This window comes from Notamacropus eugenii, chromosome 3, assembly GCF_028372415.1.
Source record: "Notamacropus eugenii isolate mMacEug1 chromosome 3, mMacEug1.pri_v2, whole genome shotgun sequence".
Taxonomy (NCBI): domain Eukaryota; kingdom Metazoa; phylum Chordata; class Mammalia; order Diprotodontia; family Macropodidae; genus Notamacropus; species Notamacropus eugenii.
Window position 1 is genome coordinate 48,494,606 of NC_092874.1, and position 27,172 is coordinate 48,521,777.

Genomic DNA, 27,172 nt, shown 5'->3' on the forward strand with positions numbered 1-27,172 from the left:
ACATGCTAATTTATCCACTTTGTGATCTTGGGCTTCGGTATCAGTGCCTTGATATCACTACAGCACTAGAGGAGAGAAAGCTAACAGGAACTTCTCTCCCTCCCTCTCTCCCAAGAATGTGGCTATGAAAGGGAAGAATGAGTAATGGTTACTGGAATGGCTATTTTGTCCTACCTAATCTAAGGACTTTGTAAGGCCTAAGCGTACTTCAAAAATAAATAGGTGCATCAAAGTCTTAAACAGAAATATGAATAGAATTTCTAGACAGTGAAGAACCCCAGGGCCAAATGCACCTTTCAACTTGGTTAACAAAATACACACCTAAGCTTGGTCTTCCTGGAGCCTGCTTCCAAATCTCTCTCTGACTGATAAGTCTGGTTAGTGGTTAACACATCAACTTCAGGCAGTTGAGTTGTGAAGGGCCAGCTCATGTCTGGTATAAAGGGCCAGTGATTTCAAACTAAATGTGTATTGTTTTATTGTGAGGGGGTGTGTGTATGAGGAATGGAGGGTGGTAGTAGTTCCATTTCCCTGTTTGCTTTTGGGGATTGTTTTAAACTTTCACCCAGAAGCAAAAGCCCCATGGTGTGTTTGTAGAGAGCTTAAGTGACCACAGTCATGAAACAGGCAGAAATGATTTAGTGCAGATCACCAGGCAGGCCTCCTTAGCATTTGCATTTCCAACAAGTACTGTGTTGTCTCCAGGTTTTTTGAGAAAAAAAAAAAAAAAGGAATCTGTGAGCAACTGTAACAAAACCGAACTCTGAAACTGAGGAAAAGAATATTGTTTTGGAATCATCATCTGAAACATTTTGGGCTCATGACGTGTGGACCTGGAATGTCACATGTGGCATAGCTCATTTAAAGTTTATTATTTTAACGTTTGGCCTCTTTGTTTCAGATGAATATGATTCTGCACCTTGAACAGCCACCTCAGCCTTTCTGGCCAGTTATCCACAGGGCCAGTGCCAGTTACATGGTGAGCATGGGGAAACCAAAGCTGGGATGGCTAGAAGACCCTTCTGTTACTTCACTGCCCTGTCAAACCCAGTAGGCTAAGGGTAGGGGTATTCACAGACTGAAGCTCAGCACTGGGTAATTGAAAGCATTTCCAGGAACATTGAGAAGGAAAGCTGGCCATGTTCTGGGCTGAAGTAAAATATCATGTCACTCATTCATGAAGAACAGTCCCATGAAGCAGTGGAAACAATGTCCTTAGAGTACAACAGAAGCGTTTAGCATTTCTACTGACAGAATATAAAGCCTGTGGTTACTAAGTGTGAAATCCTCATTAAAATTCCTCCCAAAATCAGCTGAAAACAGATCCCACACTCGTTACAGTGCCGATACGCCCCATGTTTATATAGAAAAGAAATTTGCCCACTGGTTTCTTGTCTTCTGTACTAAAGCCATCTTAATTTCCCATGCCAAGACTGACTTCTTCCAAGGGAAAAGTATTAATTATTTGTAATCCAAGCCTGGATCCTCGACACCCAGAACCTCTTTTCATGTTTGCATGAGTGAGGTGGGCCACTTGTCCACTAGGATTAAGCAGAAGTGGTTTATATATGTCAGGGCCCTTAGGGGAAGAACTAGAAGGTTGGGGCAGAGGAAGGGGATATGTTACTGGGAAGAATTCTGTACTTAAAATAGAGTTAGAGAGTATGACTTTGCTCCTTAAGGAGAACAGGCATCTGCCACTTGTCATTCAAAATTAGCTTGCCAACAATGATTCTGTAAATCACAGAAAACTCTCATGTTATGGGGTAACCTTGATTATCCAAAAAGCCTCCCTTGACTCCTTATTCTGTCCTATTCAGCTACAGTTCCATCTCTCTCATCACTTTCTTTGCTAACCTTCTTGAAAAAGTTCTTCAGATCTAATGCTTTCACTGCCTCACTGGCTACTCTGTTCTCAGACTATTGCCATTAGGTTTCTTCAGTTCCAGGGAAACGACTTTAAGGTCACCACCAACCTCCTAAGATCTTGTTTCAGATTTATTTATGTGCTGTGATTTCTCTGCAGATTTTGACGCTGTTCCCTGCCTACTGCTGAATGCCCCCTTCTCCCTGAAGACATACCACACTCTTCTGAATGTTCTTCTGCCTCTCTAGTCAATCCCTTCTCTGTCTCTTCTGCTAGCCCTGTGTCCTCTTCATGACCTTTAAATGGTCATGGTTCCCAATGGACCATCTCTGGCTCTCTTGTTTTGCCTCTACATCTCTTTTGTTAGTATCTCATTCATTCCTCTGGCTTCCATTGCCCCCTCCAGGAAAGGACTCCTAAGCCCTGACATTTCTTCAGAGCTCTAGATGCTTGTTTCCAGTATCCTGAAGGACACCCCTTTTTGGATGTCTCTTGTAATCCCATTCCAGGATCAGCTCATGTTTAACCTCCTACAGTATAGAAATGTAGATTAGTATAGAAAAGTGGAAGTGAGGGTGCCATACATGTGGAATGTCCCATGTACTTTCACATGAAGATGCTATATAATTATTTTTACTTTTTATTTTTAATTTTTATTTCTTTTTAAATTCTAAATTATATTTAATTTTAATTTTTACTTACTATTTTTACTTTGTTGCAAGAAGCCTTTTTTGAAGTGGAAGTCATCTGCAGATGCATATCAATAAAATAAAATGAACCCCCCTCCCTAATTTCCACCTCTGAAAAAAAATTATGTCAGCCGTATCTCTCATGTGTACCCTCTTCTTTCTGTTATAACTTCTGCTGTAGTTGTACAATTGATTTCTCACAGGTCTTCCTACTTTTATACTCTTTCTCTTATTCTAGATTGCATACTGCTCACAGAATAGTATCCTTTATTAGGCTTAAATCTGGACAAGTCATACCTCCACTCAAGAATTTTCAGTTGCTCCCTATTGTCTACTGAATAAAGTTCAGAATGTCTCTGACATTCAAGGCCCTTCTCAACCTTGTGCCCCTCTATCTTAAATGTAAAATGAGGGAGTGGGAGTAGATGACCTCTGAAGTTCTTTCTAGCTCTAGAAGTGTATATGATTTGGTGTCTTCTGAGGTCTCTTTCACTTAGGTTAGATGATCCTATGATCTTTAAAATCCCCCTTCCCATTATTTCCTTTCCATATACTTTGTGTTCCAGCCAAACTTTGCAAATCCCTGCCCCCACCCTTCTCTGCCCCACTTTGCATCCTCAGTCTTCCATGTCTTTATTCAGTTATCAATTCCTGGAATGTGTGCTCCTCATCAGTTCCTACCCATCTGGAATTCATGTTCTACATCAGTTCCTACCGATCCTTTAATGTCCATTGGAAATGATACCTTCCCCAGGAAACCTACCCTTATCACCTACCCTCACTCCTGAGTTGATAGCCATCATCTTCCCCATCACATTAAACACTTTTTTTGTAATCCTATAAAGCACAAATGATGTAATATTGTTAGCTAAAGCTATCAATGCTGGTGTCTTATCCCTTTATTAGACAAGTTTCTTGAAGTTGGGGATGGTTTTATCTGAACTTTGTATTTTTCCCAGAACCTAGCCCAGTGTTCTGCACACAGTAGGCACTTAATAAATGCTTATTGTATTATCAAATGATCACCATTTTCCTCATTGGATCATTAATTTTCAGGGAAGTTTCAACAAGAGGCCTCTAATTCCTGCACTCTTTGGAATTAAGAGAGGTACTTTTTACCTGTGTGATGCTGGGAGAGTCATTTAACCTCCTGGTTTCAGTTTCATCATCTGTAAAATGAGGGTGTTGGCCTCTAAGGTTCCTTCCAGCTCTAAATATCTTATCCTGGCAATCCTCTCTCTAGCATATGTGGAATGCTGCTGAATAGGCAAGTGGGTCACTGACATCACAGAGCCTTGAATGTAGGGGTAGCATCCCAAGATATCCCTCTGATCTAGAAGCATTTTCGTATCTTTACATTTTGCCAGATCATTTGCTATTTGTGAAGTTATAATGCAGTTGAGCTTACATACCGGGATAAACTATCAGGTTCTCTGATATGGGGATGGCAGAGTGGAGATGCTGTAAATCTTCAAAGGAAAGTCCTGCCCACAGTTATGAACAGAGAGGGACAAACAATTCCTTTTCTTCTTGCTTGGATGAAAAGCTCTCTCTGTACAAACTCCAGGACCCCCAAGAGACAGGATTGCTAGATGTTCCTAGGTATCCTGGGGTGGGGGGGTAGTGTGAGACTCTCCAACTGGGTTGCTCATGACTTGCCTGGCTCTGAAAGACGCAAAGGAAATGGGTGGAGCTAGAAGTTACTGGAGTGCCACTAAGGTTGTTAGTGGCAATCCTTTGGGAAAGACTCTGGAAGAGGTCAGAGAAACACCTTCTTCTCCATGTTCAGTAAGAGTGCAACTTCTTGCCTATAGGGAAAAATGGATTCATCCTTTTCTAAATTAAACAATATATAGTCACAGAAAAACAGAATAGTATAGAAGGTTATGCTTTTGAAGAATAATCCTTTCATTCACAGTCTGTGTAGTACTATGCCCTTCCCTCCCCTTCCCTTCCATTTTCCCCTTCCCTTCCTTTCCCTCTCCTCCCTTCCCCTCCCCTCCCCTCTCCTTCCCTTCCATTCCCTTCCCCCCTCTTCCTTTCCCCTTTCTCTCTCTCTCTCTCTCTCTCTCTCTCTCTCTCTCTCTCTCTCTCTCTCTCTCTCTCTCTCTCTCTCTCTCTTTCTCTGTCTGTCTGTCTCTCTCTCTCTCTCACACACACACACACAAACACACACAAACACACACACACAAAGTCTAGCACATCCTAAATGCTTACTAATTGATTGATTCTAGATTACAATGTTGAAAGCTGCCAAAGAAGAGTGAGGCTCTCTACAGTACTACAGAATAGCTGTCCTTTAAACATCTCATTTGCTCCTGGGAAACCCTTGTTCTCACACTGAGGCTTTTGTCATTGTTTCCCATAAGTCAAAAGGTCAAATTCAGTGCAAGAGAAACAAGTGGTCTTGGAATGAAACCATCTAAGTGGTCACTTGAAGATGTTCCTGAATCCCTAAGATGATGGATGCTCTTACCTGTGAGAACAACTCTCCACATAGCCTTCTGAAATAAACACAAATCTTTGTTTCTTCCTGCATATGGTATACTCTGAAAGAGAGTTTTCAGATTGTTGGATACCATTAGAATGAAAACAAATATTTAGAGAAGAAAACTTTGTGCATTGTTTATATAGACATCCCCAGGGGTGCCTAGAAAAGCTAGTGTAAAGGAATATTAAATTTTAGGATTAAAACGTCCTTCAAGTTAAGAATTATCATTGTTATTTATAAAGGGACCGTAGGTGTGTGACTCTACTATGATCCAAAGAGCAGGATGTTTCCCTGAGGAGCTTACTAGCTAAAGCAAATAAGCAAAACAGGAGATGATAATATTTTATATTATTTTGCAAATAGCATCTTTCATCCACAGTGCTCTAGTAATATATTCAGATGAACTCCGTGGGCTTCCTCATTTCCCCAGGAGAAGTCAGAGGCTGGTCTAATGTGTCTTCTTAGATAAACAGAGAAACCAAAGCAGACATGGAAATGATACCAACTAAGTGAACATCTGTCCGGCATCAATGCTGGTGTATACACTGACTTCAAACTCCTAGTTACCTATGCCAGTCTTATTCCATAGGAACAAGATGGCACTGCCAGTGGACCAGTGTGTGTGTGTGTGTGTGTGTGTGTGTGTGTGTGTGTGTGTGTAGAACTACCTTCTGTATGTAATATGTAAGTGCTTGGATAAAGAAGGGAAAGGGATACCCCAAGGAGTTAAAATGGATGGCATCATTGGGGCAGGTGGGACTCCTCTTGGAGGAAAAGGCAGTAGTGTCTGTGACTTCAGTTGTGACTTTCTGTGTGTCTATGCACGTACATCTACAAAGTGGATTTGTTTCTTTCACTCCTTTAGACAATTTACTATATTCCCTTGCCAAACTTGAATAGTAATGGTATTGCATATAAGTGTTTCTCTCTAAGAACTGGAAAAACCCCTCCAAACAAAACTGGTCTTGCTCTCTGATGCAGACTGCACTCACTTTATTATGGCCAGGATGCATTTTGATTATTACGCCAATTCAAAATTATTTCTTATAGAGAAGTAGAAATCCATCAGTTAGAATGCAGATTAATGAGTTTGTCTGATACAGTATTTTTCACTGTTAATGGGAAGTACCCTGGCACAGTAGAAGGCACTCTGACTCTGGAGTCAGATGAACCTGGGTTCAAATACCTCCTCTGCTATCTGCTGTCTGTGTAACCTTGTGCAAATCATTTAATTTTCCTGGGCCTCAGTTTCCTCATCTGTAAAATGGTGATAATAATAGTACCTACCTCCCAGGGTTGTTGTAAGGATCAAATGAGATAGCATTTGTAAAGTACTTTGCAAAACTTGAAGTGCTTTATAAAAGCTATTCTTATTATCATAACCATCATCAATATTATTATTATTTATTATCCAGGCCAGATATTGTAGCCAACCTGTTACTGAGACCTCAAGGAGCACAGAATGATCATTTGGAATGACTTTCAGGATTCCAGCTCAGCAGAATCTGGCTTTGGAATTAACTTGGAAACATGAACTATTGTTATCAGCCTAAACTCCACCCTTTACTCCCCAAGTTGTTCAGGGAAACGTTTATATGTTCGTTGTTGTTCTATCTTTGAAGTCAACATCCTTCTGTAAAAGCTGATCTGACATTAAGTGGTTAAATGGATTCCGGATGCTAGTAAGTGGGCGTGCCAAATTAGGAAGAGCACAGCCAATGGGAGCTCAAGTTCGTGGCAGAGAAAACTCTAAATTCTTCCATTTCTCATATGTATATATATATATATGTATAGGGATGTATGTAGATATATGCAAGCACATATATATGCACAGATATAGATATAATTTTCCCCTCAATTACATGTTAAAGCAATTTTCTAACATTTGTTGTTTTTTTTTTTAAAGTTTTGAGTTCCAAATTCTATCTCTCCTTCCCTCCCTTCTCTCCCCTTTCCCTGAGATGGTAAGCAAGCAGATATAGGTTATACATGTGCAATCATGTAAAACAGTTCCATATGAGTCATTTTGTACAAGAAGACTTGAATATAAGAAAAAGAATGAATGAAAGAAAGCAGAAAATAGCCTGCTTCAGTCTGTTTTCAAACAATATAGGTTCTTTCTTTGGAGGCAGATAGCAAGCTTCATCATTAGTCCTTTGGGATTGTCTTGGATCGCTGTATTGCCGAGAATAGCTAAGTCATTTACAATTCTTTATTGAACAGTGTTGCTGTTACTGTGTACAATATTCTCCTGGTTCTGTTCACTTCACCGTGCATCAGTTCATGTAAGTCTTTCCAGGCTTTTCCAAAATCATCTTGCTTGTCATTTTTTAGAGCAGGGAACTTTTAACAAATGGGAAAAACACATTCACTTACTTCTTCTACTGGCTTGATTGGAAAGTCTGGCTCCATTTTGTAAAGCTCGGTGAAAAGGCGATCCTTTTTAACTGTAGAAACACTTCATAACTCATGTCCTTATAAAAGTGCCCTTTCTGATGGAATGATTTCGTATTTTAGACCTCTATAACACATGCAGGGAGGTGAGGCCTCTTTCCCAAAGGAACGGCCCCATAAGGTGTGTTGCAGGAAGAGTTATAAGTCCAGCCAGGAACTCAGGGATTGTTCTAAGAAAGATTGGCTCTTAACTTCTCTAGAGACAGGAAACCCACATTTCTCCATTTTGTCCTAACTCAAACCTCAGGTGTTTCTAGAATGTCAGAACAGCTGGTTAAAAAGGTGAAAAGAGTTTTTCACTTTATTCTTTCTCATGGTTTTATTTTCTTTTGATCTGTTTCTTCTTCCACAACTACGATGAATATGTTTTTCATGACAGCACATCAAGCTGCCTACCATCTTCAGAAGAGGGGAGGGAGAAAAATTTGGTACTCAAAAGTCTTGCAAAAATGAAAGTTAAAAAATGTTCTCGATATGTAATTGGGGAAAAATAAAATAATACTAAAAAATAACAAAAAGTGAAAGGAAGGTCCACTTTAGGTACTCTTTTTGGGGGAGAGGGAGTGGTTTCCAGTCTGTCAGATTTCTCCCCTGGATTGATTGAACTGAGTGCATGTTTCTGTGAGCTTCTAGGCCCAACTTGAATGCTAAATCTCCTTGCTGCTGCTGGATGACAGTCTGTTTGCACAACAGCACAATTAAAAAAATACTTCTCATGGCTGCAAATGCTTTTATGCATTTCATCCTTTTTTTAAACCTCACTATCAGCGCAGTCACTAAAGTGAAAAGCCAAAATTTTCCAAATTCTTCCTTTTTTTTGGCTTTTGGCAAAGCTTTTTGTGCTTATTATGATAAGATGTATGTGACAAGCTTTAACCTTAGTCATGCATTTATGTATGGTTGTATGCATACAAATTAAAGTAAACAGTACAGTTGATTATCATAGAATTGTGGATTCACAGCTGGAAGGGTCCTCAGAGATCATCTACCAGGGATCCTGAGTTCTCTTCACTTAAAAAAATTGATAAGTATATTTCAGTATATTTGATTTCCTTTGCGATTCTAAATACATTTTACTCATTTAAAAATATTATTCTGAGAAGGAGGCCATGGGCTTTGTCAGTTTACAAAACGGGTCCATCACCTAAAAAAGGCTAAGATCTTGTCCAATCTTCCCATTTTGCAGATGAGGAAAATGAGGTCCAGAGAGTCTGAGTGACAAGTTCAAGGTCACACATCTAATAAGTGACTGAGATAGGGACTTGTATCCAAATGTTTTTTGGTGTGAAGTTTGGAACTTTTAAAAATTGTACCACATTCCAATTACTTTACAGCTGTCCTTGGACCATTCCTTATTTTGTCTTAAAGATTGATATAGAAATGAATATTTATAGTCTGGACTGATTTCAAAATTAGGTGCTAAGGGTATCTGCTATTTTTTCTTTTCTTTTTAAAATTTTATTGATATATGTAGCTTTTGTGTCATTTATATTTCCCAATCAATTCCTCCCCTCAATCCTATCCAGAGAACAGTCTAATAATAATAACTTAATTTAACAGAAAAGTATTAAGGAGGGTCATTCAAATCCACTCTCTGACACTTATTAGCTGTGTGACCCTGAGCAAGTCACTTAATCTCTGTTTGCCTTAATCCGCTGGAGAAAAAAATGGCAAACCACTATAGAGTCTTTGAAAAGAAAATCCCCTGGACAGTATGGTTCATACAGTCATGAAGACTTGGACACGATTGAGTGACAGAATAATAGCAATAAAATAAAGGAGAAAATTTTAAAACATTCTATAAACAATGTACCAAAAAAGTCTTGATGTTGACTACAGTGTCCCACACCTGAGGTCCCCCATTTCTGTAAAGGGTGTGTGTTTGTCATCATCTCACAGCTTTTCTTTGGAGCCAAGTTTGCTCCTTCTAATTTCACTGCATTCAGTTTTGATTGTCTTAAAAATGGTTACTTATTCAGTGAGAGTTGGCATATATTTTGTTGTTGTTGGGACTTGTGCTTTCGTGACTATGGTGAAATTCCAGTGTGGATGCACCTTCCACCTACTTGTGAAACAATTCATCTATGACGTATGAGCTCAGACAAGTTAAGAAATTTGCCTTTGGTTACACGGTCAGTGTGCGTCATAGCTAGGACTTCTACTTAGGTCTTCCTAACTCTTTGGTTTATCCACTAGGTCATGGTTCCTCTAGAGTTTGCCTTTATGCACATTTAACATTAGATGTATATGACAATCATAAGATTTAGAGTTAACAGAGAACATCATTTTACAGATGAGGAAACTGAGGCATGTAGAAATGAAATGACTTATAGTCATATGAGTAGTAAGTGTTAGAATTAGAATTCCAACCCAAATTCTATTACCTCTAAATTCGTAGACTTGTAAATTCCTTGGCTTGTAAGGTACTATTTTCGCTTTTCATTTCGTGTTTCCCAGAGTTGAAGTCTGTTGGCCTGGCTGAAGAGTGATGTGCAGAGGCTTACCCGGTGACTTTCTGCCCTGCGCTTCTTTCTTTTGCTCCTACATTTTTAGCTTCATAACCATCAAATTGACATCTGGCATTCCAAGGAGAAAAATAACCATGGAAATGGTCAATTGAGAATAACTGACTTCCTCATCTATCATGTTCTCAAATGGTGCGTATTGAAGCACAGCATTGGGGAACCCAACACCCAAATTCTGGAGGCTGAGAGGGCCAGAGAAAAGCATCTTAATTCCTCTCTATAAATTCATGCAGAGTGGAAGAGGCAGATGAGATTTGATATTATACCAGCTCAGAATTCATTTTCTCCATATCAGAAAAACATGTTTCATGGCTCATATTAGAATTCCAGACCATACTGATGGAAAACAGCTCAGAGGAATCACCCCCAGCCACATTTTCTTTGACTGAGCACAAAATTCACTAAGCACAAAAACCATGTAGTGAGTTTTAACATTTTTCTAAGGAACCATCACAAAAAACACCGTTACAGAGAAGGGGGAAAAATACCAGTCTGCAAATGTTTCCTTGAAATCTGGCCTTTTCCACCTTGTTATACAGTGAAATCAATATCAACTCCCAGATTGGTTGACCTATTCATGAGCCTGAAACTTGAATGAAAAAAAAAGAAAAATTTCCCCCATGATAGATTCTTTCCCTTCCTGCAGATGTAGCTAGTGGGGAAAATCTGTTTCCTGAAAAGAACTTCAGAGTTCACTAGATGTCATTTTGAGAAGGGGCATACATGGCCTACCTCACCACTCCTTAATCTTCTTAGATTTTTCACAAAGAAATCACATTAATCAAATCTGCTTTCTGTTTGATGAAAGGTGCTGTCTGAATAGTTCACGACTTAGGGTGAAATTGAATATGGGAGAAAAAAAATCCCTTTTTGAAATAATACCAAGACTTCAAGTTTTTCAGTATTGTTGGAGTCTTACTTTAGGCCAGCCAGTCTAGCACCATTTAGTGAATATACCCCGTTACCCTGCCTGATCATTTCAAGAGGTGTTTTTAAAATATTCAGGGCACAAAGAATTAAAATCGCCTGTTATTTACAAATAAATATTTGCTTTGTGGCATTCTTTAAAATTTTTTTTCTCCAATTACATGTTAAAACAATTCTTAACCTTTTTTTTTTTTTAAATTTTGAGTTCCAAACTATATAGCTTCCTCCCTCTCTTCTCTTTCCGCTCCCTGAAAGAACAAGTAATATGATATAGGTTATAAATGTGCAATTATGTAAAACATTTCCAGATTAGGTATTTTCTCCAAGAAGACTCTAACAAAATAAGAAAGAAAGAGAAAAGTATGCTTCAGTCTGTATTCAGACAACATCAGTTCTTTCTCTGGAGGAAGATAGCATGCTTCATCATGAGTCTTTTTGGGATTGCCTTGGATTATTGTATTACTGAAAATAACGAAGTCATTTACAGTTCTTCATTGAACAATATTGCTGTTACTGTTACAACATTCTCCTGGTTCTGCTCACTTCACTTTGCATCAGTCCACCTAAGTCTTTCCAGGTTTTTCTGAAATCATTCTGTTCATCATTCTTATAGCACAATAATATTCCATTGCTTTGTGGCACTCTTATGGGGCCCAAACAAGCAGTGGGAAGATGTTTCCATTCCCAAAGAGTCAGTGGTTACTGATTTAAGGGCTTCTCCAAATAAATAGGCTCTTAGACTTAGAGTATGACCATAGAACAATACCCTCATTTACGCTGATGAAGAAATTGAAGTCAAGGGATGTTAGTTATTTGCCAGTGAGAAAATTAGGGGGAAAATAGGGGAAAAAAGATGGGAAAACCATGGTCTTCGGAGTCAGTCCATTTCATTTTTACACAGCTCTGATCATCATGATCATTAGATAGTTAAATAATAACATTAAGAATAATTTTTTTTCCTGGCTGCTTCTAGTTCCACCTTCTGGTGCCGAGGAGAACTAATGTGATATTTCTTCCACATGACAGCTCTCTCCATACTTGAAGATAGCTATCATAGCCTTATCGAACAAATTTAAAAAAGAGAGTGCCATCCTTCAAAGTTGTCCCATTGGGCAGTTATAACCTTATTCTAAGGATAATACCATTGCTCCGATTGTTTTTGAAGCTCTTCTGTTGGAATTATCTTCAGAACTTGTGGGACCTTCTTCTGAATACTGTTCCTAGTGGCAAATCATCCTCCCTTGAGGATGGTAAGCTGCTTGTGAGAAGGCATTCCTGGCCTTTATATCCTCAATGTTCAGCTCAGTGCCTGTCACTTAGGAGGGACTTAATTAAGAAGGGACTTAATTAAGAGTTGTAGATCTATTAAATTGATTTTTGGAGACAGGCATATCACTTGGAACCAAGTCAGATAAATAAGGTGGATAGCCAAGCTGGCAAATGCTGTGGGGTTTTTACAAAACAAAGTTTGACCCAACATATTGGAAAAGACTTTTCATCTGGTGAGGAAAGAATTCCAAAAGAGGAAATCCCCCCCAAAACATTTAATTTCACTTGTTTCCTTTTTGTCTCCCCTCCCCTCCCCTCCTCTGCTCTCCTCTCCTCTCTTCTCCTCTTCTCTGCCTCTTTTCTCTCTTTCTCTTTCTTTCTCCCTCCCTCTCTGTTACTCTCCTCTATTTGTCTTTCTATCACCTATCTGTATGTTTCTATATCTGTATATCTATCTATCCATCCATCTAAACAAAGGAAGCATCACAGGAATAAGTGTAACTTTTTAAAAAATTAATTAGTTAATTTTTAGTTTTCAACATTCATTACCACAAGATTTTGAGTCCCAAATTATTCTCCCCATCTCTCCCCTCCCCCCATCCCAAGACACCATACATTCTAATTCACCCTTCCCCCAATCTGCCCTCTCTTCTATCATACCCCCCTCCCTTCCTTTATCCCCACCTTCTATCTTTTCTTGTAGGACCAGATAGATTTCTATGCTCCATTACCTGTATTTCTTATTTCCCAGTTGCATGCAAAAACAATTCCCAACATTTGTTCCTAAAACTTTGAGTTCCGACTTCTCTCCCTTCTTCCCTCCCTATGCATCCCCACTGAGAAGGTGAGCCATTCAATATAGGCTATACTTGTGTAGTTATGCAAAAGACTTCCATAATAGTCATGTTGTGAAAAACTAATATATTTCCCTCCATCCTATCCTCCCCCCCATTTATCTATTTTTTCTTTTGACCTTGTAACTTCCCAAAAGTGTTTACTTCTAATTTCTCCCTCCTCCCATTTGCTCTCCCTTCTATCATGCCCCTACACCCAATTTATCCCCTTCTCCCTTACTTTCCTGTAGAGGAAGATAAATTTTCATACCAAATTGAGTGTGCATGTTAGTCCCTCCTTGAGCCAAATGTGATGAGAGTATGCTTTCACTTTTTCCCTCTGGCCTCCCCTCTTTTCCCCTCCATTGAAAAAACTTTTTCTTGCCTCTTTGATAAGAGATGGTCATTGATTGATCATTTTTCCCCCTGAAGTATTATACTCAGTTTTGTTGGGTAGGTGATTCTTGGTTTTAATCCTAGTTCTTTTGACTTCTGGAATATCATATTCCACACCCTTCAATCACTAAAGGTAGAAGTTGCTAGATCTTGTGTTATCCTGATTGTATTTCCACAATACTCAAATTGTTTCTTTCTGACTGCTTGAAATATTTTCTCCTTAACTTGGGAACTCTGGATTTTGGCTACAATATTCCTAGGAGTTTTTCTTTTCAGATCTCTTTCAGGAGGTGATTGGTAGATTCTTTCAATATTTATTTTGTCCTCTGTTTCTAGTATATCAGGGCAGTTTTCCTTGATAATTTCATGAAAGATGATGTCTAGGCTCTTTTTTTGATCATGGCTTTCAGGTAGGCCCATAATTTTTAAATTGTCTCTCCTGGATCTATTTTCTGGTTCAGTTATTTTTCCAATGAGATATTTCACACTGTCTTCTATTTTTTCATTCTTTTGTAATTTCTTGGTTTCTCATAAAGTTATTAGTTTCTGTCTGCTCCATTCTTATTTTTAAAGAACTATTTTCTTCAGTGAGCTTTTGAACCTCCTTTTCCATTTGGCTAATTCTGTTTTTGAAAGCATTCTTCTCCTTGTGGCTTTTTGGGCCTCTTTTACCATCTGAGTTAGTCTATTTTTAAAGGTGTTATTTTCTTCAGCATTTTTTTGGGTCTCCTTTAGCAAGTTGTTGATTCACTTTTCATAATTTTCTTGCATCATTCTCATTTCTCTTCCCAATTTTTCCTCCACCTCTCTTACTTGTTTTTCAAAATCCTTTTTAAGCTCTTCCATGAGCTGAGATCATTGCATATTTATTTTGGAGGTTTTGGATGCAGAAGTCTTGACTTTTATGTCTTCCTCTGATGGTATGCATTGTTCTTCCTCATCCAAAAGTATGTTAGAAAATACCTGTTCACCAAGAAAGTAAACTTCTAGAGTCTTATTTTTTTCCCCTTTTTGGGCATTTTCCCAGGCTGTTACTTGACTTTTGAGTCCTTTGTCAATTGGAGGGTATATTCTAGGGACTTGTAAATTCTCAGTTCCTCCAAGGTGGCACAATCAAGGGAGAGGAGTTACTCCTCTCCTGGCCTGTGCACTGGTCTGGGAGCAACCCCAGGCTTTTCTGTCCAGGATCATCTTCAAAGTCTCCACCAGCTCCACCACATCAGCACTCTTCCTCACCCCAGGGTCGCCATTCAGGGCTGAGATCCAGATCAGCCACTCAGTTCCCCCATGGGCTTTTAGTTCGAGGGCTACAAAAATGTCTACAAAAATTTGCTGCCACCTGGGACTGGGGCTAGATTGTGTTTCCTTCTCACCCAGGTGAAAGAGCTTTCTCATTGACCTTTGAAGCTGCCTTTGGCGTTTGTGGGTTGAGCAATCTGGGAACCATAGCTGCTGCCAGGGATTCCACACCCTGAGACCTGCTCTGGTCCTGTCCCTGCCTTGCCAAGCAGCCAAGGCTAGGCTGCACTCCTCTCTGAGTCTGGTGTGATAGACCTTTCCTGTCAGCCTTCCAGGCTGCCTTGGGATGGAAATCTCTTTCACTCTGTTGTTTTGTGGCTTCTGTTACTCTAGAATTTGTTTAGGGTCACTTTTTACAGGTAGTTTATGGGCTATGCAGGGAGAGCTAGAGTAGGTGCATCTTTCTACTCTGCTGTCTTGACTGTACCTCAAATGTAACCTTTTAAGAGGAGTATTTTGAAAGACAATCCTTCTGAGACAATTCAATTCAATTCAATTCAACAAGGATTTATTGAATGCCTACTCTGTGCTTTGGTTAGCTTTGGGTCATACAAAGGAAATACTGAAATAGTCTCAGTCCTCAAGGAACTTATATTCTGTAGCTAGATGGCACAGTGGATAAAACATAAGACTCAAAGGAAGGAACACCTGAGTTCAAGTCTTGCTTCAGATACCAGCTGTGTAACTCAGTTTCTTCATCTATACAACAGGGATAATAATAGCACTTACTTCTCAGGGTTGCTGTGAAGATAAAATGAGATAATACTTGTAAGGTGCTTTGTAAACTTTAAAGTGCTACATCAATTCTAGCTATTATTATTACTGTGGAGGAAGTCCTGGTCTTGGACTTGCCTGCCATGTGACCCTGGGCAACTCACGTAACCCTGAATGTGCTTCTGGGTAGATGTGAATGCATTACAAGAGGAGTTTCCACGTAGAAAGTTTGTATCTTTAAGAAATCACAGATCTGCTTTTTTCTCAGTTCCTCCAAGGAACTTTTGCTCATACCCATGTGGATGAAGAGTTGGGGCAATTACTAATAGTTTTTAAAAGAAATCTGATCCCTCTTCTGCCACAATTTATACCTTGGAAAATTCCCAAACATCCCTGGAAGATTTTGGAGAACAATTGAATGGTCATGTGACATCTGCCTCTGGTCCTGTATGAGTTTTGTAATTTGGTTGTTCCCAGGCTCAATCATATCTGAGTCCTACTGGTCATTTTTCCCCTCTCAAAAGGAACAATTACTGACTGCCCATTCAGATATTCTTCCTTTCTTACTTCATTGATTTATATTATATTATGTTATGTCACGTTATATCGTATCATATTTCATTACATTATATTATACAGTTTTAAAAAATGCTTTCCTCTCAATGGCCCATACACTTGAGTAAGTTTCTAGAGTTCTACATTGCTGTGAACTCAGTGGGGTATCCCAGGATCACATGTGCCATAAATGTTCATCAGGTTTAGAAACCAGGTTCTGACTCCATGAGTAGCAATCATAGGATTGTAGGATTTAGAGCTAAATAATGAGTGGGGCAGCTATTTGGCACAAAGAATAGAACGTTAGGTCTGGAGTCAGGAAGATTCCTCCTTTTGAGTTCAAATCTGGCCTCAGACACTTACTAGACCCTGGGCAAGTCACTTCACACTCATCTATAAAAACGAGCTAGAGAAGGAAATGGCAAACCACTCTAGTATCTCTGCCATGAAAACCCCCAACAGTGTCCTGAAGAGTTGGGCACAGGTGAAATGACTGAACAACAACGTATAGAGTATTTAATCACATTGCCTCGATTTGCAAGTGAGCAACCAGAGACCCACAGAGGTTGAGAGATATAATATAAACATAATGATCAAATGAGAAATGTAAAGTGCTTAATACAGGGCCGGGCACAGAGTAGGTGCTTAGTCAATGCTTCGCTTCCCTTCTTAGGCAGATCTGGGTTGGAAGAATGACCCACTGTGGCTTCTCCTTGGATTTCCTGACCACTTCTCGTTTGGGTGCCCTGCTTCACTCTTTGTTTTACTGATCTGACCTGTGTTACTTCCTCCTATATTGCTATTTCTGCTGGTCTCAGTAGCTCACATTTATACAGCACCCGAGGGTTACATATCCATAGCCACATCCTCTATTTTGATCTAGTTTTATATATCCAGCTATCGTATCTCAGATCTTGAGTGGTCTAACTGGGATTCAGATCCAAATCCTCTTATACTATACCCAATGAGCATATCACACGTATATCTATACATCTGTATACATGTACATGGACACCTGTATTTTCTACCTAGAGGAAGGATACCTACCATTTTTAAGCATTTTGTTTTCTCTACTCATCATTAATGGCCTTAATCTGTTTTCCTTGATAATTTCATGAAAGATGATGTCTAGGCTCTTTTTTTGACCATGGCTTTCAGGTAGGCCCATAATTTTTAAATTGTCTCTCCTGGATCTATTTTCCAGGTCAGTTGTTTCTCCAATGAGATATTTCACATTATCTTCCATTTTGTCATTCTTTTGGTTTTGTTTTGTGATTTCTTGGTTTCTCATAAAGTCATTAGCCTCCATCTGTTCCATTCTAAGTTTGAAAGAACTATTTTCTTCAGTGAGCTTTTGAATCTCCTTTTCCATTTGGCTAATTCTGCTTTTGAAAGCATTCTTCTCCTCATTGGCTTTTTGAACCTCTTTTGCCAGTTGAGTTAGCCTATTTTTCAAGGTGTTATTTTCTTCAGCATTTTTTTGGGTCTCCTTTAGCAGGGTGTTTAATTGTTTTTCATGCTTTGCTTGCATGTCTCTCATGTGTCTTCCCAGTTTTTCCTCCATCTCTCTAACTTTATTTTCAAAATCCTTTTTGAGCTCTTCCATGGCCTGAGCCCATTGAGTGGGCTGGGATACAGAAGCCTTGACTTCTGTGTCTTTCCCTGATGGTAAGCATTGTTCTTCTGCATCAGAAAGGAAGGGAGGAAATACCTGTTCACCAAGAAAGTGGCCTTCTATAGTGTTATTTTTTTTCCCTTTTCTGGGCATTTTCCCAGCCAGTGACTTGACTTCTGAATATTCTCTTCACACCCACTTTGCCTCTGGATCCTCCCAGCCAGAGATTGGGGTCTGAGATTCAAATGCTGCTTCCCAGCCTCAGGGCTTTGGGTGGGGGCAGGGCTGCTATTCAGTGTGAGATCAAGTTCAGGTGCTCAGGTGGGGGCAGGGCCGCCTCATGGGCTCAGTTCCCTCAGGGGGTTTATGCAGAGACCTTCAACAATGGATCCTGGTTCCTGCCTGCTTGGGGAGCCCTGGTCTGCTCCCGCCTCTGCTGTTGCCTCCTGAGGGGGCCTGAGCTATGGGGGCACCCCACTCCCCTCTCGACCCACCAAAGAGACTCTCTCACCTACCCTCGTCACCTGTGGGGGGAGGGACCCATGTGGCCGCTGGAGATTCCGTCCCTGAAGCCCGCCCGGATCTGCTCCTCTCGGCGCCGCATGGCCAAGGAGGGCTGGGTTCTGGGTCCGCAGTGCGAGGACCTTTTGTGAGAGGTTTTCAGGCTCTCTGGAACAGAAATCTTGTCTGCTCTGTTGCTCCATGGCCTCTGCTGCTCCAGAACTTGTTGGAAGCTCTTTTTTACAGATATTTTATGGGCGGTGGGTTCGGAGCTAGTGTATGTGTGTCTGTCTACTCTGCCATCTTGGCTCCGCCCCTAAATGGCCTTAATCTGAAAAAAAAAATGTGAATGGCAGATGCGAAAGATCACAGTTTATTTTCTTTGCAATTCAGTCTTGATTTATTTATTTCAAGGCTAGAATTTCTTTTAGCTATGGAAAATATTTAAAAACCCAGACCAAAGGGTCATATTTGCAGTGATTCAGTGATGGTGTGGAACCTAGAGTGGTGGGACATGCCTGTAGACCAAACTCCAGGGGAGATGGAGATTGGTACATTTCTGGAGTTTTAAGCTGCTGTGAGCCCGATGGGATGTCTGTACCAAATGTGGCATGACTGTGGTAACCTCCTCTGATGGAGGAATACCAGGCTGCCTAAAAAGGGGTGAATTGGCTTAGATCAGAAATAGAGAAGATCAAAGATCTAGAACTCCTAAAAGGTGGGATTGGACTAGTGTGGATCTCTTATATGTCCAGCCTGTGTGAGATGGGGGAGACCCAGTCTAATAAACCAACCAACCAACCAGCAAACCAACCACAGCCACAACCACCATCACTACCACCACCACAACAGCAAATAAACAAATGAAAAATATAAAGGGCATTGGTTTTGGAGTCAGAGATCTCAGCTGGAATCCTGGCTCAGCTATTTATGACTTCTGTGACCTTGGGCAAATCACTGAACCTCAGTTTCCTCTTTTCAGAATAAATAAGGGAGTGAAGGGATGAGCCTTAAGGCCCCGTCCAGCTCTAAACCTATGTAATATAATTCAGAATTGAAAACGATGACTTATAAAGGATAACCCATAGAAGTTTATGTTTATATCACTCTCTATTTACACTGTTGTCCTGTCTCAGAGAAACAAAGCTTGGAATTCATCTTGCCCCTTTTCTTTCCTTAGCTTTTCAATTTTATTCACCTGTCAACCACACCCTGTCTAAATGGGCTCAGCAAGAGCTCATTTCATTAATGGTTTCTGATCCTTTAAAGAGTTATTTTTTTGTGTTATTTTCATCTATACACATCAAATAGTGACTAGAGAAAGTTGTTGTTCTTTGGGAAAATGGTGAAATCTCATTGTTTTTCATGCAGATGATTTAAAGTTGTCTAAAATCACCCCCGAGCAAAGACAATTGGTAAATTGTGTGTGAGTGTGTGTGTGTGTGTGTGTGTGTGTGTATAATATATATGTGTGTATTCAATTGACTAATTATGTTTATATTCACACAATTTACCAATTGTGTGTGTATGTACACACACATATGTGTATATATACATAGAGGCCCCCACAAAAGATCCTACTCATACATGTGTAACAGTGTGACCTCTTTAAGAAGATGGGTAATAGCTAGCCCACACAAATTTGCCATAGAATGAGCTGCCGTAGTGCTCCTGAGGATGACAAAACTGCCAATCAATGATAAACTTGGTTCCCGGTTTGACTTGGTCTTCTCCCACTTCTCTGTTTTGGGCTTCCTCTGAAGCTTTGTTCCTCACCTAACTTCCACTCTTGCAGCCTGAGAGTACAAAACTAGAAATAAGAAGACCTGAGTTCATATGCTGCTTCAGATACTAACTCACTAACTGGATGAAACTGGACAAATTGAACCCTTAATCTCTTTCTTTGTGCCCCAGTTTCCCCTTCTATAAAATGGAGGTGGTTGCTGCCTCCCAGGGTTGTTGAGAAGCTCAGATGTGTGTAAAGTGCCTAGAAAAATTTTAAGCATTGCATGAATGTCAATATAACCCCTCTCCCAAGGATGTTGCTATGGAAACTTTGGGAAGCGAGAATGTCAAGAAAGCAAGCAGAGTTAAGACCTGATGGAGCAGCAGAGTGGCCAGGAAGATGGGAGACTTGGTCTCATGCACCACCTTTCTCACCCCCAAGTCTTAAACTGCAAGGGGAATCCTGTTGGCTGTTTGTAATGGCTATTAAGCTGTATAACCATTTGTAATTGTTCATGGCCACACCTATTACTGTGCTGCTTGGAATGGAGAGAAGGAAAGATTACCCGAAGGGGAGAGAAGATTTTCTTTAGCCCAGGTTGAGGGGAGCTGACTAGAGAGAGAATTTCTGCCCTTCTAGTAATCTCTGAGCTATCTCTACTCCAGACTGCTTATGAACCCAGGGAGAGAGTAAAGAAAGAAAGAAGTCAGTAGGAGTCAGAGGTTGGGATCGGTGCCTTAGTACAGGTAATCAAACATTCTACACATGGCACCTAGCCAAAAGTCCACCAGGCTACATCAGCTTAAAAATTAATTGATAATTAATTAAATGATAATTACTACTACTACTACTAACTACTACTACTGCCACAGCTACTACTGCTGCTGCTACTACTACTACTACTACTACTACTACTACTACTGCCCTCTCATGTAGGAGGGTGCTGGTAGAGGCCATTCATTAGAAATGTCTCTTTATGCCTTACCACATAAGTGTTGGACTGAGTACAGACACCCAAATGGCTTTGGCCCTACTCTTAGAACCCCAGCCTTAGAACCCCCAAAATATAGTGATCCATCAACTTCCGCTATCTCAGAAGCAGAGACTATAAGTATGCATCACTGTGGTAGGTTCAAAGAGACATTCTCAAGTGGGAAAGGCATTAGGGGATAGAGCATTTTATTAGTCATATTAATTAAAGTTGGGATGTGGGATATCCCCCTATATACATATGTAAACACATATGCAAACATACACACACACACACACACCACAGTGTCCCAAAAATCTTAGTGAGGTTTCAAACTAGTTTAAAAACATTAATGCACTAAGACTGTTGGGACATGCCATGTGTAAATTTTGCACACACCTATACATGGCTGTAAGTGTATGTATATACATAAATACATACATATGCCACTGTGGTCAGAATCTAGCCCTGATGTCCTGTTTTCCTAGTTCGTGATCAGAGGAAAGAGAACAAGACCTTTTCCAATGCTTCCTGGTTCTCATGCTGATCTTTTGCCATGAATGCTTTTCACCTGTGGTGCCTTGTCAAACCCAGCACTCCTCAGCAGACACATGTGGAGAGGTGGCTTCCTTTGGGTCACAGGTGTTTAGAGTATTTGTGGTTTATGCAGATTTTCCTGATTAAATAAATCACTCATGTTCATTATCACCATGTTATATGATACAACTGGTCATTAAACGATTTGGTCCTTCAGGAAGGAGATCAGAGAAACAGGGGAGGGGGTGGGGGGGAGCTTGTGAACCTTCCCTTGAGTAGGCTTAACTTGAACCAAGGCTGAGAAGCTTGGGGGTAGCTATATTTTTCAAACTCAAAGATCACTGCTCATTCTCTGTGATTAATATGGAGGCAAGTGACAGAAGGACCTGAGGCTTGGTAATGTTGAAAACTTCCTCTTATTTGGGTTGAAGAGGAAACTACATGTCCACCTGGAAGGTTATAGAATCCTACTCAACATGTAGAGAAGTGAGAAAACTGAGGGATAGAGTTGAGGAGGGGTTTTTAGAGGGCTGTGTGAATTGGGATTGGAGAGGGTGAGGGACAGGATGGAGGGGGACTTTTGGAGGGGTGGATGAAGTGGGTGGTGAGAGGGTAGGAGGGGAAGATAAAGTAATAGGTATAAGGTAAAGGCTAAGAAAGAAAATAGTGAGTAAAAATAAGATGGAGGGAAATTCCCAAATAGTGATTATAATTTTGAATATGAATGGGATGTTTATAGCAGCACTCTTTATGGTGGTAAAGAACTGGAAATTGTAGGGATCTCTAGCAATAGGGGAATGGCTGAACAAGTTATGGTGTACGACTGTGATGGACTGCTACTGCACTAAAAGAAAGGCAGGGAAAGATTTGCATGAAATGATGAAGAGCAAAGTGAGTAGAACGAAGAGAACACTGTATATGGTAAGAGCAATATTTTTTTTAAGAAAGACTTTGAGTGACGAAGTAATTTTGATTATTAGAAATACACAAATTAAAAATAAAGGACATATAAGGAAAGATGCTATCTGTATCCAGAGAAAGAACTGATAAATAGAAATATGTATATAATAATTTTAAATATATATACAATACACACATATAAAATCATATATGTTTACATGTACACATACATATGTATATACGTACACACATACTTATTCTCATGTCTCATGTTAGCCATCTGAAGGGTGGGGGTGGAGAAGAAAAAAGGGGATAAAAGAGAAATTTACACGATGACTGTTGTATATTCAGAAGGAACAGCAAGTTGTACACAGCAGATTTGCAGTTTCATGTGCAATCTTTTTTTATTGTATTGTTTTATGGAAATGCTTGTTTTTGTCCTATGAATTGAAAAGAAAAAAAAGGAATTATTGCTAAGACCAGTCAAGAAACTGAAGACCTTAGGGGCACAGTTGCTATCTTCATCATTGCTCAGCTGACTGAAGACAGAAACTTTAGAAGAGAAAAGTAGACTTGGGTAGTGAATAGGAAAAAAACCCCATTTATTTGGAATATGTCAAATCCAATCAAGAGAATTTCAAATGAAAATGGAGAGGGAGGAAAAAATTACCCAGAAGAAAAGCAATAGAGGGAATCAGTAACTCATATCCCTAAAGATCAAGTACTAAAACCCACAGCCTCAGATATACCACATGAACAAAATAGGGATGAGAAAGTAAATGTGGTAATGTAGACATGGGCAAGTCATCATCTCTCAGTTCCTTACTTTCCTTATCTATAAGTGGGAATAAAAATATCTGTAGTATTTGCTGCAAAAGGTTATTATGAGGTTCAGATGAAGGATATAAAGTGTTTTGTGAATCTTACTATGTTATGTTAATGTTAGCTAAGATGATGATTGAGGGTGATGCTAGAGATCCTAATGGAAGGAGACAAATTTGACCTCAGTCATGGCTCATAATCAGAATACGACTATGGAAAGAAATACTTTATTCAAAAGGAACAAAATAGATACAATTTAGCTTGTACCTTACCAATAATCTTAGATTTTTAGAGGTTATGGCAATGGCAACAAGAGCAGTTAACAGCAAATAAATCTAAAAGAGAAGCATGGTCCTGTATTAATAGTGGCAGAAATACTAAGGCTAAGGACAAGCTAAAACCGATGATAAATGCAAAGGATGACCAAAAGGACTTTTCTTCTATTATAAAGGCTATGCCAGGGGCAAGACAGAAATCAAAGACAAGCTAGCAGTACTGTGTAAGGTCAAAATGGGACAGTGGTAATGGATGACAAAGAGAAGACAGAACTATTCAACTCCTACTTTTCTTTTGTTTTCTTTTGCCAAGTAGAGTGGTCTTTGGACTAAGAAAGATATATTTTAAAACATGGTTAGCTGTGAGTTGAAACCAAAAATAAGTGAGGAAATCTTAAGAGAGTAAGAACTTCAATATCCTTAAAGAGTTCAAGTCATCAGCTGTGCACAAACTCCATCCCAAAGTACTAAAAACATTGTCAGACAAGATTGCACGGTGATCTTTGATAGGTTTTGGAGAATCAGAGAATCTTTAACTAGATAGACTAGAATGATGGGCTGAATTAACATGAAATTCAGTAGAGTTAAATGCAAGGTCTTCCAATAGGATTCAAATAACCAACTGCCCAAGCGCAGGGTGAGGGCAATGAGGCCAGTGTCTTAGAGCTGTAAGGCATATCCCATCTGCTATTTAATTCAACACATCCTTGATCAAGGATTTCCTCTACAACCTGCAGAAAATGATCATCTGCTTAAAAACTTCCAATGAGGGATGGATGTGATTCCACTTTGGGGAGAGTTCTGACTGTTAGTATGCTAGTTCCTCATTTTGAGCCTAAATCTCAGCTGCTTTTACTTACTTCTCTTGGTTGTGCCCTCTGGAGCTACATAGAACAAATCTAATTTGTCTTGCTCATGACAGCCCTTCAAATATTTGAAGACAGTTCTTACGTCCTCCGAATTTTTCCCTTCTCCAGGCTAAACATCACCAGTTCTTCCATGTAAAATGTAAAAACATGTAAAAACAATCTGGATATTTAATGATGGAAAACCTAGTTAGCTGTGTGGTAGAGTGACCAATAAACTCAGCATGATCTTAGATTGAATTAATAAAGACAGTGGTTCCACCTGACAAAAAGCAGTAACTATAAAATGAAAAGAGATAGACTGGGAAAATATATTTGCCATAACAATATCATAAAAAGGTCTGACCTCCAGAGCTTACAAGAAACTGAAACATAAGAGTAATATATGCCACTACCCACCGACTGTGGATGTCTCTGCTACTCCCACCTTCAACTTGGACCTCTGGGTCCTCTGGGACCTCTGGATCTTCAAAATTCACAGGGTCACCTGGGAACTTCCAGCTTGTAATATTCATTCGCCCTTCCCACTCTCAAGACAAGCTCAAAATAAGCATGCCTTGCCCATAGCCACGAAGGAAAGGGAGAGTTTAAGGCGTTTGTTTGTTTGTTTGTTTACCTACTTTTGCTTACCGACTAAGTTCTGGTTCAGCACCCCAAGTCATTAGTTCTTCCCACTTCTCAATCAAATAGGAGACTTCATCCTCATACAATGCCAATCCCCGAGTCTTCATGACTGGAAACTAGCTCCTCTCAAGTTTCCACATGCTCACTTAGGCTGAAACAAAACAGGAAATATCTGTTCAGCCCATTATGATTAGAAATGGCAGTTAGGTCACATAAAGATGAGGTTTCTCAAACATGTGATATCCAGAATTTTGGAAGTCACTCTTACCCATTCTCCAACCCCCATGATAACAACTTTCACAGAACAGAAAATGAAACTTTACAGGCCTTGGCCCAGATGACTGATGAGAAACTTCATGAGCTACAAATGTCTGAGTCAGTGCTTTCTGAGGCAAACCTTTCAAAAACTCCGAAATCCCAAATACCTAACTACCTCATTTACTCTATGTCTACACGCCCCAAAGTGATAAACTGGTCAGTATAGTCAGTCATCATTCATCAAATTGGGAAGAGGATGGGGAAACAATCAAACCAGTCATGAGTCATAATAAAGGGCCAAAGTACTTTATCAGATGACTGGATATTTTGTCTTCTTAAAAAGGAATAGGATACGGAGAAGGCATATTTGTATGAGTACATCCAGGAACCAATGTGGGGAAGCATCATGGAGAACATTTGGGTGAAGATGAGACATAAGTGACTTTGTCAGCAAAGTATACTACTATGGACAGAAAAAAAAAAAGTATAGATGAAGAATCCAAGAAACAGGTCTAAAGTCCGCTACAGAGGCTTGTTGAAAGGTGATAAGGAACTTTGATTTTTCAAACATTTACTCAAGCTGTCTTTCTTCAACAAAAAACCGGAGCATTGAGTAACATCTTTATTGCTTTGTTGATAATTTCATCCTTTAAAATGTAGAGGAACTATCGAAGTGATTTTATATTCTGGATATGATTCTTACTAGCCAGAAAAACTTGTTATTGCATTGGAAATGATGGGAACCTTGATGAGGAAGTGACTGCTACATCTCAAAATCTGTGATAGAGAAGGATAATCTGGGAACAGGCTAATCTAATGCAAAATTTTAGTAGACCATGTTTCAAAAAGGGATAGAAACCATGTTTCAGAAGAGGGATAGATAGAATTCCCTTGAATAAAAAATTATAGGGGAAATCACTACAGAAGGGATGTTAGAAGGCCAAGAATGAAAATTTGAAGACATTAAGGGAAACAGTTACAAAGAAGAGGAAAAATGAGTTTTCTGAAAAGAACGATGTGGGTGTACACAGAACTAACCAACTAACTTGAATTTTTAAAAAGAAATGTGCAGAAGATGAAAACAAAAGCAGGCGACAGAGGAACTCTGCAAAGACAGAAAACAGTCCTATAAGAATAGTGTCAGGTGTTGTAAAGCCCAGAATGAGCTATGGTTGATCAGGAAAGAAAAACAAAAAGATGAGGGATGGGGGTTAGCTATATTGGAAGAAAGGAAAAGATCAAAGTAGGGATGGGCCCAATGCTTCAGATAGATGGTCAATAACATGGTCAATGACATCAGAGAGAATATAGTGCCACTCAGTTCTTTTGTTTCTGTTTTCTCTGCCAAGGAGAATGGTATGTGCACTGGAAATATCAGAACAGAAATGACTCAAGGGGAGTTAATTTTCAAGATAGTAAGGAGGTGGTAAAAGCTCCTAGCAGTCCTTGCAAATTCAAGGCACCTAACCTAAATGAACTACACCTAAAGTAGTGAAAGAAGTGGTAAACATGATTACTGAGTCACCATCAGTCATAAATGAAAGATTGTAGAGCATGGGAGAGATACCACAGAACTAGAGAACAATAAATGTTATCCTAGTTTTCTTAGAAGGAAAAAACTAGAGCCTCCCAATTTCCAATGAACTTGTCTTCAATTTCTGAAGAAGAAAAAAATCTTGAGATACACTGGTAGATCTTACTAGCTCTAGAGTAACTTTTCCAACCTTCATGTGACCTAATGAGTCAAAGGCCCCAGTGCTCATCTGACCTCACTCCACCGTCAGGGTTCTGGGGGTGTCTTACTGATCTACTAGGGTCCTTCTAGAACATGATCAGCTCAAGCCCCCAGCACCAATCACAAGTGAATACTGCCCCATTATCATTCACCAATACCCGCTGGAATCTCCTCAGCATCATTTAACTATTTGATAGCAATTTGATATCTCCTATAAGCAGTTAACATCTTTTACAAAGTGATATTTATTGGAAAAACTAGAGCAAAACCAGAAGTACAAACATATTCCTTACAACTACAGCCACATTCTCTGCTTTACCACTT

General features: G+C 39.6%; 2 long non-coding RNA genes across 4 annotated transcripts in view; one reads left to right on the forward strand and one right to left on the reverse strand.

The window, feature by feature from the left end:
* The window catches only part of LOC140530920 (uncharacterized), a 121,403-nt gene that overhangs the window by 74,971 nt on the left and 19,260 nt on the right, over nt 1-27,172 (forward strand). The window lies entirely within an intron of this gene.
* The window catches only part of LOC140530917 (uncharacterized), a 1,083,438-nt gene that overhangs the window by 67,834 nt on the left and 988,432 nt on the right, over nt 1-27,172 (reverse strand). The window contains exon 15 of one of the 2 annotated variants that reach the window (XR_011976146.1): nt 24,667-25,006. The exons of the other annotated variant lie outside the window; for it this stretch is intronic. This is a non-coding gene — a long non-coding RNA (uncharacterized lncRNA). Of the gene's footprint in view, nt 1-24,666; nt 25,007-27,172 lie in introns of those variants that run through there. 2 annotated transcript variants of the gene reach the window in all.